Source organism: Macrobrachium nipponense, chromosome 4, assembly GCF_015104395.2.
Source record: "Macrobrachium nipponense isolate FS-2020 chromosome 4, ASM1510439v2, whole genome shotgun sequence".
NCBI classification, from domain to species: domain Eukaryota; kingdom Metazoa; phylum Arthropoda; class Malacostraca; order Decapoda; family Palaemonidae; genus Macrobrachium; species Macrobrachium nipponense.
Window position 1 is genome coordinate 86,019,914 of NC_061100.1, and position 20,540 is coordinate 86,040,453.

The 20,540-nt window shown below is 46.7% G+C and overlaps 1 protein-coding gene across 3 annotated transcripts in view; it reads left to right on the plus strand.

Annotated features, from left to right (window-relative positions):
- Positions 1-20,540, plus strand: part of LOC135210982 (methylenetetrahydrofolate reductase (NADPH)-like) — a 183,386-nt gene that overhangs the window by 58,135 nt on the left and 104,711 nt on the right. The gene's annotated exons all lie outside the window — the stretch shown is intronic.

Below are 20,540 nucleotides of genomic sequence, written 5' to 3' on the forward strand. Positions count from 1 at the left end.
ATATAGTCCCACCTCATGCCACCCCTCACTCTGCAACTTTTTGCATGGGCCTAAAGCAAAAGTGATTCTTCACCTCTCGGGCGCGCGGGCGCGCGCACGATCGGACAAGCAGTTAACTACCGTTCTCCCCTTGTTCGAAGCTTACGACCGTCCCAGCTGCCGCTAGTTACCTTCCTATTGTTAAAGGACCTCAGGTTTGTATAGTTAGGAAAAATGCAATTTTCGACAAATTGTCATTTCTGGGTGAAATTGTGAATGAAACTTGTAAGTACAGTACTCTTTTTCATTTATACTTTGCCCTGTGCGCTCGGGGCCGAGGGCGCGAATGCTCGCGGCACGAGCCCTTTAAATTGTATGAAAGTGAACGCAAGAGCAGTATTCCTTTTCATTTTCATATATTATTTGATTATGGATCAAGTTTTCCGCTCTTACCCGGGAATTGATCCTTCCCCTTTTATTTTGTGTGAAAGTGAAATCGCAAGTGCAGTATTCTTTTTCATTTGCATATATTATTTTTGATTGCATCAATATTTATTTTGGATCAATGTTTCCGCTCTTACCCGGGAATTGATCCTTCCCTTTTTATGTTATGTGAAAGTGAATCGCAAGTGCAGTATTCTGTTTCACTTTTATATATTATTTCATTGCATCAATATTAATTATGGATTAGTTCCCGCTCATACCGGGAATTAATATTTATACTTTGCGCTCGGTGCAGAGGGCATGTTTGCTCTCGCGCCGTAACGTTATTAGTGTAGGTGCAATAGATGCTGTGCGGGGTCAGGGGAAGCGAAGGCCTGCCAAGAAGTCGTCGGAAAGCTCTCCCGTGACTCCCTTGGTAACCGATTCTTCGTCTTCTTTCCTGCCTCCCCGCTCAGCTTCCATGGATGGCACCTTCCCCCACTAATCACCCTTTTGTTGCTTACGCAGAACGAGTGACCTTGGACAGGTGTGGGCGTCCGTGGGATCTGCAGGGAGCGCCTAGTGTCCAGGGGTTGATTCAGCGTCTGGCGGGGTCGGGGGCAGTCACCCATGGAGCGGTGACCACCACAACACTACCCCAGGGTACGCCGCCCCTCCTCACCTTGTGTATACCCCGCATGTGATGACGGTGACGCCGACAGCTGCCGTTCAAGGGCCATCGCTGCCGTACCGAGGAGAGGTGTGCCGCCTCCACCTGGGTTCTTTGTGCTGCCGAACCCAGACTTCCGCTGCCCGAAGCTCCCCTGGACCTGCCACTGGTACCCAGGATGTTGTTGGCTGAATGTAAGCCGCTGGGACGCCCGACCTTCCTGCCGTACCTGATGCTGTTGCTGTTGCTGGCCCAGCCGCTCTCGCCGCTCCTGATATGCCAGCTGCTCGTGACGCTCCTGCTGTTCCCACTGTTTCCGCTCCTGCCCACGTCATTCCTCGTCATGGTGGTGCTGCCCCAGACTCAGGTCCTTCCGGACAGGTGCAGCCGGGCCGTGTTGCTTCGGCAATTGCCCCGGCTCCGTCCTGGATGGAGGATCTGACGTCTGTCCTGCGTGAGCTGAGGAAGAAGAAGAGGAAGAAGAAGAGGAAGGTGTCGTCGTCGTCTTCGTCGTCTGCTGCTGCCTCTCCCCCTTTGACTTCTAAGGCTACCAAGCTGAAGAAGAAGCAAGGCTCCTCCTCCCCCCCCTAAGAAGGCTCCTTCGGGACCTTCGAAGGGCCCGTCTCACTCTGGTGGGACGGGGGGTTCTTCTGCTGGTCCTCCTGTTCCCTCGGGAACAGGGCCCGTCTCTCCTTCTGAGAAGAAGAAGAAGACTGGGACCAGAGGGGTACCGGCTACCACCTCGGTCTCTCGTTCGTGAGAGGTTCCGAGTGTACGGTCTCCCGCGGGAGACCATGCGCCAGAGTTCGCTCGGCACCAAGACCGCGGCACGGAGCAGAAGGCTGATGAGAGCTGCTCAGGTGACTCTCGCCAGGCCAGTGGCCGCTCTCGCAGCGACCAGCTGGTAACCCGGGTTTCCCCCCTAAGAAGGCTCCTTTGGGAACTTCTAAGGGCCCGTCCCACGCCGGTCCTCCTGCTCTTTCGAGAACAGGGCCCGTCTCTCCTTCCACAAGGAAGAAGAAGGCAGGGACCAGAGAGGTATCGGATAGCCAAAGTTTTGGCGCCAGAGTTCGCTCGGCGCCAGGACCGCGGCACGGAGCAGAAGCAGGTGAGAGCCGCGCTCAGGTTACTCTCGCCAGGCACGGCCGCTCTCACAGTGACCAGCTGGTAACCCTGGTAGACGTGACTGTCCCTGACCAGCCACAGGCTGAGGCTGGGAAGAGGTCCCCCCTCTCCCGATCATTGGCGCTAGCCTCGGCTAGTACCAGCGGTATGACGCGCCGCGAGGACACGCACGGTCTCACCGCGACATTGGTCTCTGCAGGTCTCCTGACCGCCGCTCCCACAGGGACCGGGCAGATAGGGGGACCAGCAGTAGCTCCTCTGCACATGAGATCGAGGCCGCTGTTCTCGGTCCAGCCGTTTTTCCCAGGGAAACGGCTCGACTAGGCCTGCAAGTTGGCGATCGCCTGCAGCCCTCCAAGCCGCTGGTTCTGCCAGCGATCAAAAGAGGAGCGTCATGTCTTCCTCTCCCGTGCCTGCAACTTCCTCGGTTTGCACCAAGAAGAGCGAGGCACAGCGGGTGATCGTGAGGGACATGCCCCGCACGATCCCGTCACGATGCCGTAAGTACCAGGTACGATCTTCGGACCGACCAGGACATACGCGCAAGTAGCAGGAGGAGACTGAGAGGGCTGTCACTGTTCCCCCTCCTGAAGGGGGAGGTTCTCGGGATATGCTCTTGTTCGAGGGGCTTGATGGTCCTACTCCGCAAGATGCTGTGACTTCCGAGATTCAGAGGAACTTTGCCGAGGTTATGGCGCTGACTCGTCAGCACAACGACCTCGGGGAAGGATCGCCGCTCCCACCAGCAGAGCCCACGCCTCGGCTCGAGTCGTTTTGGGGCCCGAAGAGGGAACCCAAACCGATGGTGGGTCTGCCGCGATCAGAGCTGGCCGACTCTGTTCTTGACCAGGTGGAGTCTTTCGTTTCCAGACGAGAGGATTCACTGAAGTCAGGACGGTCTTCGAAACTGCTTCCTCCTCCTCTACAGCGACAGTGGCGTTTCTGTGTGTCTTCGGACACCGTATTTGAATACCCCTTCGGTCCTCCTAAGAGGTTTCGACCTCGACGAGGACTGGAATGAGTCGGAGGACGGTATCGGCTCTCTCCTGTCAGGTGTCGATCAGCCCCACCCAGACGACGTTAACAGTGGCGGCAGACCTTACCTACATTGCGAGTTCGTACCCTCCTCGGGAAAACGTTTTCTCTTGACGAGACGTTTTCCCAGACTCTGAGAGGCCGGCGATGGCTGCTCCTACTCTTCTCCAACTGCTAGTTCCACTGGGAAGGCGAGCGAGTATCCAATTCCTCCCCCATTTCCTTCCTCTTCCTTAACGGCTACGAGGGAAAAAAGGGGAGGGATCCTACAGAGATTTCTCTGTAGGTTCCCACGTTGGGGACTGCGCTACCGGGGGGACCTTCGGGTCCTAGCTGACGTAAGCCCCGGTCATTGAGGAGGGATCCTGCCCCATCCTCGATTTCTACGGGAATCGAGAGGACCACCAGTCGATAATCGTTTGATGAATTCGGTGGGGGTTTCGCCGAGTACTTAGAATTCCGCGGAATTTCTAGCACTCGGTGTTCGAAGTTTTTACGATCTCCAAACACGTAGGCAAAACCACGATCCAAAGTGAGCTAGACAAGAATTCCCAATACATAATTGTTACTACGATAATCGGGAACCTCGCCGAATGCTCGAATTCCTGGAATTTCTAGCGTTTGGAAGAAGACTGCCGCTGAAGGAAGATATCTCACAGTATCAATCCTGGAATAGAGAAGAACGGACTGGAACATCCAGTTTGGTTTGAACTATCGTCTTCGGTATTCTGTTCACCATTGAAGCTTCCTTCGGGGGAAGACTTCTCCTTCACTCTCTTTATTAGAGATCGAAGTCGGTCGATCTTCCATCCTTATTCTCATTTCTCAAGGAAAAGAATTTAGGATGGAGGTCGTTGTACAGAAACCTACAATATACTACGTATATTACCCTCGCGACATGATTCTGTTTAAGCAGTTGAATTGTCTGGGGTGTAGGCACATACCATAGTTACTTTAACGGATTGTGACCGAGACTAGTATCCTAATTGAACTGCAACTCGGGCTGCCTGCAACCTCCCAGGAGTTACCAGTTTCGATTTTAGATACTTATGGTATTGTCACGACAACACCAACTCAGCTTTTATATTTACCGAAATCCGTTTCGTTTAAATATAATTGCTTGAGCATATCTTTTCTTTATGCTCAATGGTTCTAGCCGAACCCATTCTTTCGTGGAATGGATTACCTGGCAACTCAGGATGACTAGTTCAGCGAGAGCTACTGCGTATTGAACTGCCCGAGGCAACTCGGTATCAGCTGGCTCTCCGAGATGCACGGTCGGTTATGTCTCTCTCCCCTGCATTGATTGACTACCAAACCGTATCTCTGCCCAACAATCATGGACTTAGGTCTGATTAACGGGATTCTCGCATACAAGAATGACCATCTACTGCCCCGTGACACTCTTATTTCATCGCCTTCGACATTGCGAGAATTTTCAACAGAGATCTCTCTTGACTTTCATCTTTCTGTTTACCGCACGGTCAACAGAAGTCTGTACTAGTCTCCCGCTGCATCGAACTGTGATAATGCGAATTATTTTTGTAGATACCTGAGTTTGTCTTCAAAATATCTCGTATTCGTGGGTGTGCAATTGTTCATTGTTCACCCTGAATTAACAGATATATCGGAAGACATCGCTTACTCCCTGACCTGCCAGCTCTACTTCCAAATGTTCAGCCCATGAGAAGCAGTTCTTCAGGCGTACTCCCCTGTGTTTTCATTACAGGCAGTCCCCGGGTTACGACGGGGGTTCCGTTCTTGAGACGCGTCGTTACCCGAAAATCGTCGTAAGCCGGAACGACGCTCTTGAAATCATGTCCACAGGGAAAAATTTAAAATAACTAATTTGCAATTTTTCTTAGGGCCGTATCTCTAAAATTATCACTAATTTACTTTTTTCATGTGCAACACTGTATTCACAATTACTGTATATTTTCATTAAATACAGAGAGAGAGAGAGAGAGAGAGAGAGAGAGAGAGAGAGAGAGAGATTACATAAAACCTTAAATTTGTTTTGACCATTGTATGGCATTGTTAAGCTCCGAGTGTCACTGGACAGAAAAAAGACAAGGGAAGAATTTTCTTTTGAAATTAGTTATAGTATTATTACTACTTCTATTATTATTATTATTATTATTATTATTTGAAAATACAATAAACACGTGCATCTACCATAAAAATTCTCTCATCTCGTAAGAAAGAGGAATTATCCTTACAAGTGAATGGAAAGGTCTTTTTCATCTCTTTAAAATACGACCATTATGAATTTTGTAATGAAAGTTTTATTATTATTATTATTATTATTATTATTATTATTATTATTATTATTATTAAATAACTGAAATTATCAATAAACATTTTACATACTAGTACCATACAAATTCTTAAATCTCGGTAAAAGAGAGAGAGAGAGAGAGAGAGAGAGAGAGAGAGAGAGAGAGAGAGAGAGAGAGAGAGAGTGTTTATCTCTCTCTGTTCTCTCAAAAAATACTAATAAACGCTTCCACGAAAGAGAGGGAGGGAGTTACCACTATGACACATTATCATCTTGTGTGGCAAAAAAGGATTTTGACGAAGGAAAAAATCTATTTCTGGGGTGATTGGCTCGTGTCGCCCTATGAAAGTATCCTTAATATTCTTTCTAGGTAAAATTAGGCCTAAATTACCAGAGAACAAAAACAAAATTAAGAAAATGTCAGTAAAACTGACTCGCTCACCAATCTTAAAAAGAAGTGTCGGTATGATAAAGGGGCGAGTGTGGAACACTACCACGAGCCAAACACCAATTAGAACTTCCTGTCAGAATCCCCCCAAGAGAGAGCTGATACCAACGGGCGATGCAGCCTCTACTACTACTACTAGAGGACGCCACGGACAGCAGCGCCCCTAGCGGACATCCTTAAATAAAACAGTTAAATACATCTTGTCCTGCAAGGGGGGGAAAACAAGCTATAAAAAAAGGGGGGGTTTCATAGGGCGACCACGAGCCTCACCCAGAATAGATTTTTTTCCTTCGTCAAAAATCCCTTTTCTGGGCTCAGATCGTGTCGGCCTTATGAAAGAGTACCAGAGAAACAGACAAGATGGAAAAGGAAACAATGAAAAACAATTTAAAATGATGGATATAATATAAGTAAATCAATTACAGCTACAATTAAGCACTTAAACTAACTTATTAATAGTAAATATAAAATGTTAGTAATCTTAAAGTACTTAAATGGTAATTAAAGTAAATTACAAAGATGCATGTAAAATAAGGAAAAATTGGGATTTACTTAACAAAAATTCAAAATTCCAAAATATATACACCAATGTGTCCTACCCTAGCATAAAAATAAGGGTAGGGACACTGAAATCCATCATCAATACAAATATTTCAAAATATATACAAACACATTGTGACTGAAGTTCATCATTAACATAAAATGGTGAATATATACAAACATATTGTGTCCTACCCTAGCATAAAAATAAGGGTAGGTACACTAAAGTACATAATAGTACAAAAGTGGATGTCCCTAGCGAAAAAATAAGGGACAAACCACTATATGATACAACGGCTAAGGCTATGATGTTGAGTAGCCTGACGATAGGGTGAGGCATGTTGGTTGATGTAGGTAGAAAGGAGACCTGGATCTATACTACAACTACTAAACAGTATCAGGGGAAACTATGTTTCCCGCTGCTACTGCTGAAAACTTTAAAGATTCCAAGGACTTTAAATAATGCCGTTTAAAGACTGTCGGGGATTTCCATCCAGTATACTTTCTCAGATCCTCAAAGTTCATATGTTGAAAATAATTAATTGAGGTGGCTACTCCCCTGATATCATGTGCTTTTGGGAATGACTCAGGGTTGGCTTGTTTAATGAAGTAAAGGATTTGCTGTCTAATGCCTTTAACTGATAAAGTACCACCTTTTTCTCTCATGAAGAGAGCACCTGAGGATCTAGAAGAAGTACGAGATAGAAAGGCTCTAAGAGTTGATACTGGGCAGAGAGAAGGATCCTGTGGAAGTGGGATAACCTTCCAAGGGGCCCACCTTGCAAGAGGATCTTCATTTTTGGCTAAAAAGCTACGATCCGGAGCAAGTAGAACTTCTCCTGATGGGAGGAATTCCACATGACCCGCATCCCTGGATAGAGCCGACAGTTTCTGAAATTCTAGCTCCTGAGGCTTAGGCTTAATAAGAATAATGTCTTCCTCAGGAGCATTATGAATGTACAAGATGAGTTGTCAGTATCTGAAGCTAGTTTGAGGACGTCATTTAAGAACCATGAGACTGTAGTAGGCCTCTGGGAAGGTCTAAGTCTAGCACAGGCTTTAGGGATAGATGTGAAATAAGAATCAGTCAAATCTATCTGAAAAACCTACTTGAAAAGATTTTCTTCAAACGCCGATTTATGAGTGGTAATCGTGCTAGCCGCTAAACCTTTTTCAAATAAAGATCTGAAAAAGGATATAGCCAAATTAACTGTCATGGTTGTAGTGTTCGATTCTTTCAAAAAAGATGCTAATTTTTTAACAGCTGAGTCATATTGTCTAATGGTTGACTCTCTCTTATCTGATTCTAGGAAGAGAATATTCTGTGGATCAATGTCAGCATCTTTATTAGCCGCAAACTTCATGAAGTCCATAAAGTTAGGGTCTGGAGAGTTCCTGAGGAAGCGAACACAGTCCTCATTTGTACTGATTGTGATAGTTTGGATTGGGGATCCGTTGAGGTCGGAGACCCAATTCCAAGAGAAGAGGATACCAGTTGGCTCTTGGGCAGTCCGGTGCAATCAGAGCTACTATCCCTTTGAAAGACCTTAGTTTTGTCTAGGACTTTCAAGAGAAGATTCACTGGAGGAAAAACATAAATTCTCCTCCACTGATTCCAATCTAACGACAGGGCGTCCGTGGCATAAGCCAGAGGGTCCAGGTTGGGGGCCACATAGCAAGGGAGCTTGTGGTTCGCTTGTGGGCGAAGAGATCCACTTGGAGACCTGGGACTCTCCGGCTTACCCACTGGAATGACCCGACGTCCAGAGACCACTCTGATTCCAGAGGAACTGACCGGGAGGGCAGAGCGTCTGCTATCACATTTCTACTCCTGCCAGTGAGTGGCAGACAGATGCCATTTGTGTTTGTTTGCTAATGCAAAGATGGCTATCATGACATGGTTCACATGTTTGGATTTGGACCCTCCTCTGTTGATGCAATGAACTACCACTGCACTGTCCAAAACTAGCCTTAGATGAGACTTCTTCGGGGGAAGCAGTCTCTTCAGAGTAGAATACTGCCATTGCTTCCAACACGTTTATGTGGAGCTGGCGAAATTGAACTGACCAAGTCCCCTGAACCTGTTTGAACTGAGAGTATCCCCCCCACCCGGACAGGGATGCATCCGTGTGAATGGTTAGCACTGGGAGGGGATATTTGAAGGGGTACTTTCTTGGCTAAGTTCTTTACTTTTGACCAAGGCCGTAGTTGGTTGCGAAGGATCCCCCCCCTGTGGGGGGGGGGGGGGGGGGAATTACTGACAACTTGTCTCGATATTTGGAGTTTGCTTTTGACCGCCAAATTCGATTTATATCTTTCAGCCTTGCTTTCAGAAGGATATCTGTTACCGAAGCAAACTGAAGAGACCCTAGGATTCTCTCCTGGTTTCTTCTTGACGTTTGTTTGCATTTGAGGAATTGCCTGACAGACTTTGCTATTTCCTTCCGTTTGGCCACTGGAATTGATAGATTGTGGGAAGACAAATCCCATTGGATTCCTAGCCACTGAAAACGAGATTCCGGAGTAAGTCTGGATTTCGTTTTGTTTATCTGGAACCCCAGATGTTCCAGAAACAGTGAACTACCTTTTTGGTAGCTTCGAGACATTCCTCGACTGTTGGTGCCCAGATCAACCAATCGTCGAGGTATGCCGCTACCATGATTCCCTGAGCTCTCAATTGTTGACAAACCACTTCTGCTATCTTTGTGAATACCCTGGGGCTACATTCAGACCGAAGGGCATCACTTTGAATGATAATGTCTGATTCCCTAGCCTGAATCCTAGGAATGGGCGGAAGTGCCTGGTCTATAGGGATATGATAGTATGCGTCTGTAAGATCGATGGAGCATGTGACGGCTCACGCGGGAAGTAAGGTCCTTACTTGCGAGAGGGTAAGCATCTTGAACTTGTCGCAGCGAATGAAAGAGTTTAGCTTTGACAAGTCTAAGATTACCCTTCTTTTTGTTGAGCCTTTCTTTGGCACGCTGAATAAGCGCCCTTGAAATTTTAGATGTTTGACTCTCGCAATAGCTCCTTTCTGAAGGAGTTCTTCCGCGTAATCTATCAATTCCTTTGACGGTACCTGATGAAATGATTTGATTGGAGGGGATCTTTGATCCAACTCCAGCCTAATCCTTTGGACACTATGCTCTGTGCCCAATTGCTGAACCCCCACCTGTGGCGGAAGAGGAACAGCCTCCCTCCTACCTGGGAGCCTCATTGCTGATGGGCGGGATGGCCACCACGCCCTCCTCTGAACTGTCTACTCCTCGTGCCCCTTCCTGCGCCACGCTGACGAAAGTAACCTCTCGCCCTACCTCTCGGTTGAGAGTAGCCTTGAGCCTCATAAGCGGGGTTGAAGGCCGGCGAGATAGCGTAGGAAGTGGATGGTTGAGATTGCTGGGGCACCAGGAGGAAAGGTTGGTTCTGTTTAGAGGTGGAAGGTTGTCCCTGTTGGGTAACTGGGACTGCCTGCACATATTGCTGCTGTTGTTGGAGTTTTTTATAAGGCTGGAACCTCTTACCAGCCTTCTTTGGTTTCTTGCCAGCAGTGGGAACGGATTCCTGTTTCCTCTTTGAGGAAATACCCCACCTAGCTCTAAGGCTCTGGTTGAGTCTAGCAGCTTCGTGGTGGACCTCGTTCACTGCGGACTCTGGGAAGAGATCCGCTCCCCACATGCTTGCGGCCAAGAGTCTATTAGGCTCATGCCTGATTGTGCACTCTTGCAGGACATGCTTCCGGCAGTTCCTCCTAGCCTGGAAGAAGTCAAAAGCGTCCGTCAGAACCGTCTGAAACTGAGATTTCGCCAGAATCTTGAACAGCGGTTCCGTGAGTAAGGAAAAAGCAGCCAGCCATTTCTGTGATGATGAGGGAATTGAGGGACCTGCCAAACCTAGTTCGCGCATCGAACTCTGCTTGGATTAGGGAATCCGGCAGCCTAGGTAACTTCTCACCGAACTGGTCCATGGCGCAGTCCGGCTTGAGTTTACCCAGCGTGAATGTAGCTGGCAGGTTTTCCCACAATTCTCCGAAGGCGGGGAAGAGAGGAGAAGTAGACTCCGCCTCCCTCAACTGTGGAATGGGCTCATCCTTGAGGACTGCCTGAAGAGACTTCTCCACCAATTTCGTGGCGAACGGAAGAGAGACCTCCTCTTCCGTCGCGAAAATAGTGAAGGGACTCTTGTAGGCCTGGAGTTTAGTGTTAGTACACTCCCAGTCCTCAAGGCAGTGAACCCATTCCCGCTGGGCGTGATCTCTACTGTAAAGAACTGACTCCTTAGAGATTTTGTCTTCTCTCGTGAGAGCCGTTGGCGTCAGCCTAGCATACCCGATGAAAGGCTGCGACAGACCCGGAGGGTAGAACTCGAAGTCCTCAATCCTTCGAGTTCCACACTCGGGAATAGAAATCATTCCGTCCTTGAATGGAGCGTAAGCAGCTACTCTCCATGGGTTCTCCATAGAGAAAGCTGGCAAGGAGTCATAAGGTGGAAGTTGAAGAATCCCCGTGCTAGATGCAGGGGAGACTGGGGGAGGAGCCTGAGCTAGCCCAGCTACTCGGTCCTCATTCTCTCTCATTCTATTAGAGAGATCCTGGATTGACTGTCCAGTTTGAGACAGACTGTTTGACAATTGGGCAAACATCTGCTCGAACCGCGTTCCCAGTGCGGAGATTTGGGAGCCTACTAGCACGCCCACCTGCTCCATCACCCCTGCTGAGACAGTAGAGGGATCGCAGGTGCTGGTGCTTGCTACCCCTTCCGGCATAGCCGGAGTGGAAGCAGCGGAGGCGGGAGAAGGCAGTGACTCGGTGGGAGTACGAGTCTTCTCCTTCGAAGCCTTGCTTCTGGAGCTCTTCGATTGGGAAGAGCTCGGCTTTGTCTTCACCGCATCGGCATAGGAAGTCGACGACTTCCTAGCCGAAGAAGACGAAGACGACTTCCTAGAAGTCGACTTAGACAAGGTCTTCGGTTCTCTCTTTCCCTTCTCCTTAGGAGGTACAGAGAGAGCGGGAGAGCGACTAGGGATCTCGGATCCCGCAAAGCCTTGGAAAGAAGCGGAAGAAGAAGGGACAGGAGAAGATCCAGGAGCGCCCAAGGAAAGACCTTGGGCGCCCGACATACCTACCTCAACCAACAAATCCTCCCCACCTACCGCCATGGGCTCTAGGTTAAGGTCCAGGGCAGCGACGTCCGGAACCGACTCCTGTGAAGCTACGACCCCAAACGATTGCTGGAGTTCTTGCTGAATGGAGGCTATCAGTGGGGCAGCGGACAAGGGGTCGACGTAACCCGTCGACTTGCCCGCGGGGAAGATCTGGATGGCCAGCTTCCTATCCAAGATGTAGGGCTGGCCCTTGGCGGCGTTTTTTCAAAGCCGCCCACCCACAAGCTTTCAGGGTGGCGAGGGCGACTTCCCTCACACCGCTAGCCTGAAAGAAAGGTGAGATTAGCTGCCAATTGGTGGAAAACGGGGTTAACAACTTATGACTAGAAGTTGTTTAGTAAAAACATAAGTAAGTCTATAATGGACTTACCCATCTCCCAGCTGACTGGACGCCAGGTCGTAGCATATAGCGCAGGCTTCAGGGTGCCAGACGATCAACTCGTTGAACGACGTGGCACAAGGGGCGTGGGACCTGCACTCGTCATGTCCACAGGGGTCGTAAAGCGTCGCATTACAAGCTGGGACCTGGCAGTTGGTAGCCTGTAAGTGAAAAGTCATGAGTACCAAGTAAACACTTACAGCCTAACATATGCTCCGCTGGTGCCGGAGCGATAAAGTTAGATAAAACCAGAGCCCCGCCAAAATACGTGTGGTAACCAGGTTGGAAGATAGGCTATGGCTCCGCCGATGGCGGAAGCACAAGAATCAACCAACTAGGAGTGGTGGTAATGGAAACCACGACGGAAAATGGCGGGGATGGTGATAAAATAATAACAATAATAACACAATTCATTGTAAAATATCTTATAATTAGGGTATATATCCTTAAAGTAACAAAAATAAAACAACTTCTCTCCGCCCGTCTACTAGAAGAGTGCGTAGGTAAGGATAAGCTCCCTTCCGGTAGCGGGGGAGAGCTATAGGATATAGTAGTAGGCAAGAACACCGACCACTCGTAGAGCCCACCCTGCCCGCTAGCGGAGCCAGTAACCAAAAACCAAAGGTGCCCCGGCTGCGACGGAAGGCTCCTTTCGTATCGTAAGGGAGGTGGCTGAGCAACTGGGGAGGGGAGGAGGAAGGTCTCGGCGAAAAAACACGGCGGAGCGAGGACAAAGGGGGGGGGGGAGGGATGGCCTACTCCTCCCCGCCTCACCGACTACCCGCATGGAGACCCGGTACCTCCGAGTGGTCGCCCTATACCCCCCGCTGAGAGGACCCCTGACACCTCCGAAAGTGAGAGAGAAGGCGATGAGGTTGTCATCACAACCAAGGGGTCCCCCAGCTCCTCCCTATATCAGAAAGGGAGGGAGGGGCAGGGTAAGGTGCTATGGAACACGTGACCGCAAGTGGCCTAGGCCGCGAGCAACACAACCGTGGTAGGGCCACGTGAACCAGGCTGTACCAATACATGGAACAAGCACCTAGGCTAGCCTAACACCCTAAATAAGTAAATAAAATTACATCGAAAGGTGGAAGAGACACTTTTAGTAAAAGAGAAAGAAGCCCAGGAGGAGGCAGACTGTTCCAAGAAACAGGAGCCTACTCGGAGCCAGCGATAGCCGATGTAGAGCAAGAGCCGGGATGCTGGGCCGGAAATAATAAAATAGCCCTAAATACCAAGCTAAGAGAATGGTAGGAGGGCTGAACTAGCTAAAACTTGATATAAACAATGAATGTGATAACGTAAGCCCATAAGTATAAGAAGTCCCAGTATGGAGGACCGGGAATTCTTACGAGGCGGCATGGCCGCCACGAGACAACCGTGGACCGTATATGACCTATTAAGAGGAAAATACTGGTACCCGGAAAGATAAAACTAGAAAAAGTTACTTATGAGTTACTTAACTTAGTCCGTGGCAATGGCAGAGCGTTCCATCGTAGATATTACGAATAAATCCAAAAAAGGCACAAGCACAAGAAAATGGCGACTTGTCGCTAGCGCTAAAATTTAAGGATGTCCGCTAGGGGCGCTGCTGTCCGTGGCGTCCTCTAGTAGTAGTAGTAGAGGCTGCATCGCCCGTTGGTTAATCCAGCTCTACTCTTGGGGGAAGGAAAGAATTAGAAGGGGGTAGTTCTGACAGGAAAAGTTCTAATTGGTAGGTTTGGCTCGTGTAGTGTTCCACTCGCCCCATTTTATCTACCGACCCACCTTCTTTTTAAGAGTTTTGAGGGGGGCGAGTTCAGTTTTACTGACATTTTCTTAATTTTGTTTTTCTCTGGTAATTTTAGGCTAATTTTACCTAGAAAGAATAATATTAAGGATACTTTCATAGGCCGACACGAGCTGAGCCAGAAAGAGAGAGAGAGGGAGAGAGAGAGTGTTACCTTAATTAAAAGTGACATGGATAGATTAGTACGTATTGTATTTCTTTAAAATACTATCACATATGAATTTTGTAATTACAGTTATTATTATTTTTTTTTTTTTTGCTCGATCACAGTCCTCCAATTCGACTGGGTGGTATTTATAGTGTGGGGTTCCGGGTTGCATCCTGCCTCCTTAGGAGTCCATCACTCTTCTTACTATGTGTGCCGTTTCTAGGATCACACTCTTCTGCATGAGTCCTGGAGCTACTTCAGCCTCTATTTTGTTCTAGATTCCTTTTCAGGGATCTTGGGATAGTGCCTAGTTGCTCCTATGATTATGGGTACGATTTCCACTGGCATATCCCATATCCTTCTTATTTCTATTTTCAGATCGTTACTTATCCAATTTTTCCCTCTCTTTCTCTTCAACTCTGGTGTCCCATGGTATTGCGACATCAATGAGTGATACTTTCTTCTTGACCTTGTCAATCAACGTCACGTCTGGTCTGTTTGCACGTATCACCCTATCCGTTCTGATACCATAGTCCCAGAGGATCTTTGCCTGATCGTTTTCTATCACTCCTTCAGGTTGGTGCTCGTACCACTTATTACTGCAAGGTAGCTGATGTTTCTTGCACAGGCTCCAGTGGAGGGCTTTTGCTACTGAATCATGCCTCTTTTGTACTGGTTCTGTGCAAGTGCCGGGCATTCACTTGCTATGTGGTTTATGGTTTCACTTTTCGTATTGCACTTCCTAACATATGGGAGAGATGTTATTTCCGTCTATCGTACTTTGAACATATCTGGTTCTTAGGGCCTGATCTTGTGCCGCTGTTATCATTCCTTCAGTTTCCTTCTTTAGCTCTCCCCTCTGTAGCCATTGCCAATTGTCATCGCTGGCTAGTTCTTTAGTCTGTCTCATGTATTGTCCGTGCATTGGTTTGTTGTGCCAGTCCTCTTTTTTCTTTCTGTCTTTCTCCTGTGTCTGTATATTTCTGGGTCTTCGTCTGCTTTTATTAGTCCTTCTTCCCATGCACTCTTTAGCCACCCTCGTCTTCACTGGTTTTTCAGATATTGCCCCAGTGCTCTGTTTTCGATGTTGACGCAGTCCTCTATACTTAGTAGTCCTCTCCCTCCTTCCTTTCGTGTTATGTATAGTCTGTCCGTATTTGCTCTTGGGTGTAGTGCTTTGTGTATTGTCCATATGTTTCCTGGTTTTCTGATCTATGCTGCGGAGTTCTGCCTTCGTCCATATTCCACTATTCCTGTGCTGTATCTGATTACTGCACTGCCCATGTGTTTATGGCTTTTATCGTATTTCCGGCGTTGAGTTTTGACTTGAGTATCGCTTGAGTCTCTGCATATATTCTTTCCTGATCGTGTCCTTCATCTCTTGGTGTTTTATATCTCCTCCTTCCATTATTCCCAGGTATTTGTATCCTGTCTCATCTATGTGTTTTGATGTTACTCCCATCTGGTAGCTTTATCCCTTCATTTTTTTTTTTTTAATTTATTATTATTATTATTATTATTATTATTATTATTATTATTATTTGAAAGTATTAAAAACAAATAGTACAAGTACATAAAAATCTTGAGTCTCCGTAAATGAGAGAGAGAGAGAGAGGGGGGGGGGAAATCCCAGGAACACGTGATTGCAACACTGCAGCTCTTCCCCCAGCTCTTCCCCCTCCTGGCTGTCACAGAACTTTATATATCTGACAGTTTTAGTACCTGGATCTCGAGGAAACGTTACTGAAAGAAGACTGGGAGTTTACCTTCAATTCTTCCATAATTTTTTAAACGATAAGCTAAAAATCTTACTAATTCAATATGGTTATTTTCTTTAATGAAATTGATATATTGTCTGTAAAATTTAAGAAATTAATTAATTGAAAATTTAAAAAGTAAATCAGTTCATTTATCATACAAAAAAACATACATCCTTTGTAGAGAGAGAGAGAGGAGGAGAGAGGAGAGAGAGAGAGCAATTTATTATTTTTTATTATGCGATATCCATTTCAACTTATTAAAACTTACTAAATACAGTATTAATCAAAATTAATATTTGAAAATTAGTTAATCAATTTTTTTGTATTATAAAAATGTATTTAGTCATGAAAATAAACATCAAAAATACACTAATGAGTTGATTATTTTTGTCGGAAAATAACAAAAAGAGAGAGAGAACAAGAGAGAGAGAGAAAAACTATGGTTTTTAATCATCCCAAGTCTAAGTAGAGTATAAACTGGAATTCTTTAAGTGAAATAATGTTTCAATGAATGATATTTTGCTGTTTTTGTATCTTTAAAGGATATGTATACGCGTTTGAGAATGCTGTTCCCTATCCTTGACTTGGTTACCATTACAGCTTTAATAAGCGTAAAGTTTAATTTATGCGCCCATCCGCTACAGAAACTAGTTACGGCGTATGAGGTTTATCCATTAAAAGGCAATAAAAAACCATCGTAACCTTGGAATTTTGCGTTGTAATATAACCAGAAAACTTGGTTTTGGTTAATTATGTATACTGGAAAAAAAAAAAAAAAAAAACCAATTTTTTGCAATGGATTTTTTATTTTTTCATTTTATTTGCCGCTTGTTTGGACTGTGTTATAAAACTGTGCATCCCAAGATAGTGTATTCCATTCGCACGGAAACTAGTCCCCCTTGCCGCATATTGAGGCGTCAAACTAAAAAAAATTTTAAAAAAAATTTTAAAAATCGACATAAAAAAGTGTCGAAAAAATCATCATAACCTCAAAATTTTTGGTTTGTAATCTAACCAAAAAACTTATTTTATTAATATACTGTGCTAAACTATAAAAGGGATTCTTACCAATAGTATGCGTTTTTTTTTAAAAGCGTCGTTAAACTCGGAGCTTATTTCGGAAAGCCGTCAGGCGTCGAATAACCTCTGGAACAAAAAGCGTAGTAAACCCATTGCGGATTTTTGCAAATTTTAATATTTAAGAAAAAAGCGTCGTAACATCGGAACGGTCGTAAGCCGGGAACTCGTCGTAACCGGGGACCGCCTGTACTGAAAAACGGCACCCCCGCTTTCATTGCAACTACGATTCCTCAACCGGACAGCAAATGAAAATAGCGGGTTAGAGCGTTTTCAGGTCATTTGTAAGCACCCAGGTTCAGAATCTTTGAGAATCCTTTCCTCGATTCAGGCCTGTGAAGACGTAGGTTGCATTCAATGTCTACCTTCGTCTTTCAACGGCCCATAGAAACCCCCCCCCCCATAGTTGTTCTTTTTCCTTAGATGAGATTTCAAACGACTATGAGAAGTGGTCTTGCCATTCGCGGGGACCGCGGTCTCTAGGAAGGCAATTGGACTTTCGCACCTGTTGAGCACAGCCTAAGAGAATCATCACCTCCACCGTCTGGCATCGGTGACAAAACAAAAAAAATTCACATTAGTTTGTTTGGTCTCTCGGCATAACCCCTTTGAAAGGGTCGAAGGTCACTTGACTTACTCGGATGCTTGGACAACTTGGCCTTACTTACCGATACCGAAACCAGTCAGTCGGCAGCTTGTCCAGGAGTGACCCGACGTCAGTTACGAACTAACGCTGTGGACTTAGTCGGTTGTTCCAGAAGCAATCATTACTTCGTCCTAATAGCTTGTTCCAGTACCCATACCTCAACACCCACCATGGAGTGTCGGTGTCCTATCCACTACCGAGAAGAAGAACTTCGCTGCATGGGGATAGGAGTATGAGAGACACTTCATTGCAGACGGACAGACCAGTATGGGGACTGGACATCACCGAAGTCGAGAAGAAGGATAGGTCATGCGACTATTCCCTTCTTTTCCTCTGAGGAAACTGCATGATTTTTCCTGCGAAGTCAAGCATCCTGGGGATGGGGATCCGTAAACCGTAACGCTCGATTTCGTACCAAACTTCGTAGCGAAGACTCAGAACCCTTCGGTCCTGACGATCGGTTTCGAGTCGTTCACAATCCCCTCCCTAATGGACTTCACCGCCTTCGATGCGAAGGAGATGCTGCTTTGTCCGCAAGAACTTCTCCGTGGCGCAGGTACTGAAGGCAGGGGTCTGGTCCAACCAGACCACATGCACCTCCTTCTACCTTCGGGATATTGCCCACAGGTCCGTGGATCTTTTTCCTTGGGACCCGTGTGGTTGCTCAACACGTTGTGTAGCGAACCCAGACCCTCGCAGGCTGAACAGCATCGAGTCCTGGTGTGACTGTAAGAATGGATGAGTGAATGAGAGTGTGACTGGCTCCTCTTCCCATCTTTTTCTTCCCCTATACCTATGGGCAGAGGGATACGGTCGTCACCCTGCTGGATAAGGACGAGATGCAGGTGAGCTACTCAACAGAGCCCCATCCTATCCCTTTCACTAGGGATGGGAGCAATTATCCACCACTTCCCCCAACAAGGGGGGGGGAGTGGAAGTCAACAAGAGACAAACCATAACTTTATGTTGTCTCTTGCAAACAGGAACAAGTTCTTGCTTGCTGTTTACGAAGAGATACGCTTGCCTCTCCTTTTAGTACTCGGTCCAGAGGTCTGACCATGATCCTGCGGTGCACACCCCGATCAATCGGACAGAGGCTTGGATCCCTCCCTTGCTCTTACGACCAGGGAGGCATTCCAAGGTTGGACGAACACCATTCTGTTCACCAAAAAGACTCTGATTCCTCCCACCAATAAGTGAGTCTTCCTATTGTTAAAGGACCGAGGGTTTGTATTACGTATCGGAACAAATGACAATTTGTCGATAAAATTGCATTTTTCCTAACTATACAAACCTGAGGTCCTTTACATATAGTCCCACCTCATGCCACCCCTCACTCTGCATTTTTTTGCATGGGCCTAAAGCAAAAGTGATTCTTCACCTCTCAGGTGCGCGGCGCGCGCACTGTCGGACAAGCAGTTAACTACCGTTCTCCCCTTGTTCGAAGCTTACGACCGTTCCGGCTGCCGCTAGTTACCTTCCTATTGTTAAAGAACCTCAGGTTTGTATAGTTAGGAAAAATGCAATTTCATACATTCAACTTCCCTGACAGATATATACTTAGCTAAGACTCCGTCTTCCCCGACAGAAATTCGAATTTCGCGGCACACGCTACAGGTAGGTAGGTCAGGTGATCTACCGCTGGGTGGCAGGAATAGGAACCATTACCTTCTAGAATCAGATTTTTCTCTGTCGCCGTATTATAAACATACGTTTGCGGTACCTCCTGACTTGATTTTCGTGTTTCATCACCATCGATCTTCTGGGCTGTCTTTTGCAGGGAAGTACTGGGTCTTTGGTTTGGCATACGCTTTTATTAACTTTTTAATAAATTTGACTTCGAAAATTTCGAAGAATATATGAAGTGTAACTACCGAAGTTTTCGGTAGACACTCATATAGTTTGCAAGAAAGGGAAATATTAATATTTATTCATTAATATGTGTAATAAGTGTTAGAACTTGATTGAGGAAATATAAAACTCTAACTTCCTACTTTAGGAAGTCAGAAAAGCATATAACTTTTTACGGTTCCTTTAGAAGCTTTAATAGCTCTCGTGCTAACGAGCAGTTAGAGTATTAACAGTAATAGTAGTTTTTGCATCCTCATCGCCTTCTTACTCCACAGAATCTACAAATTCATAAATTTGAAGATAAATGGATGTAGCTCAAAATGCGAGCTCTTATAAGGTAAGAAGTGAATTTAGTGTTCCCAGTGCAGTGGAGGGTCCGTTCTGATCGGCTCTGTTTTGCTCCCAGGTCTAGACCGCTTCCAAGCTCCCTGGCCCAGAGGAGAAGGAAAGTCGAAAGCCTTACGGAGGTTATGGAGAATCCCCACCGATCAGGCATCCCCTCGGCAGGATCTGTAGAACATCCTAGACTGCCAAGTTCGCCATTGGAAAGGCGTCCTAAAATAGTGGAGGGTGCGTCCGATCGGCTCTGTCTCGCTCTCAGGCCTAGACCTTTTCCAAGCTCACAAGCCCAGAGGAGAAGGAAAGTTGAAAGCCTTTCGGAGGTTATGGAGAATCCCCACCGATCGCTGCAGTACCCCTCGCAGGATCTGTAGAACGTCCCCCGACTGCCAGGGATAGCATTGGAAAGGCATCCTTAAAAAAGTGCGTCTCTTCTCGTTTCTTCATCTTACGTCTGAAAAGACAAAGAATGTACATGTTTGGAGTTCGGACGATCTAGCGCGTTCTCTGAAAACTAAGAGAACACTGAGCGCCAACTGGACTACAAGCGAAGAGCCAGCCAGGAAGCCACGTTCCAACAAGCAAGCGCGAGCCACGTTCCAACAGCCAGCAGCGAGCCGCGTTCCAACAGACTAGCGCGAGCCACGTTCCTACAGCCAAAGCAAGCCGCGTTCCAAAAAATTTTTGTTCCGATACGTAATACAAACCCTCGGTCCTTTAACAATAGGAAGGTAACTAGCGGCAGCTGGGACGGTCGTAAGCTTCGAACAAGGGGAGAACGGTAGTTAACTGCTTGTCCGATCGTGCGCGCGCGCCCGCGCGCCCGAGAGGTGAAGAATCACTTTTGCTTTCGGCCGCGGGTGTGAAGGACGTGTTCGTCATCGCT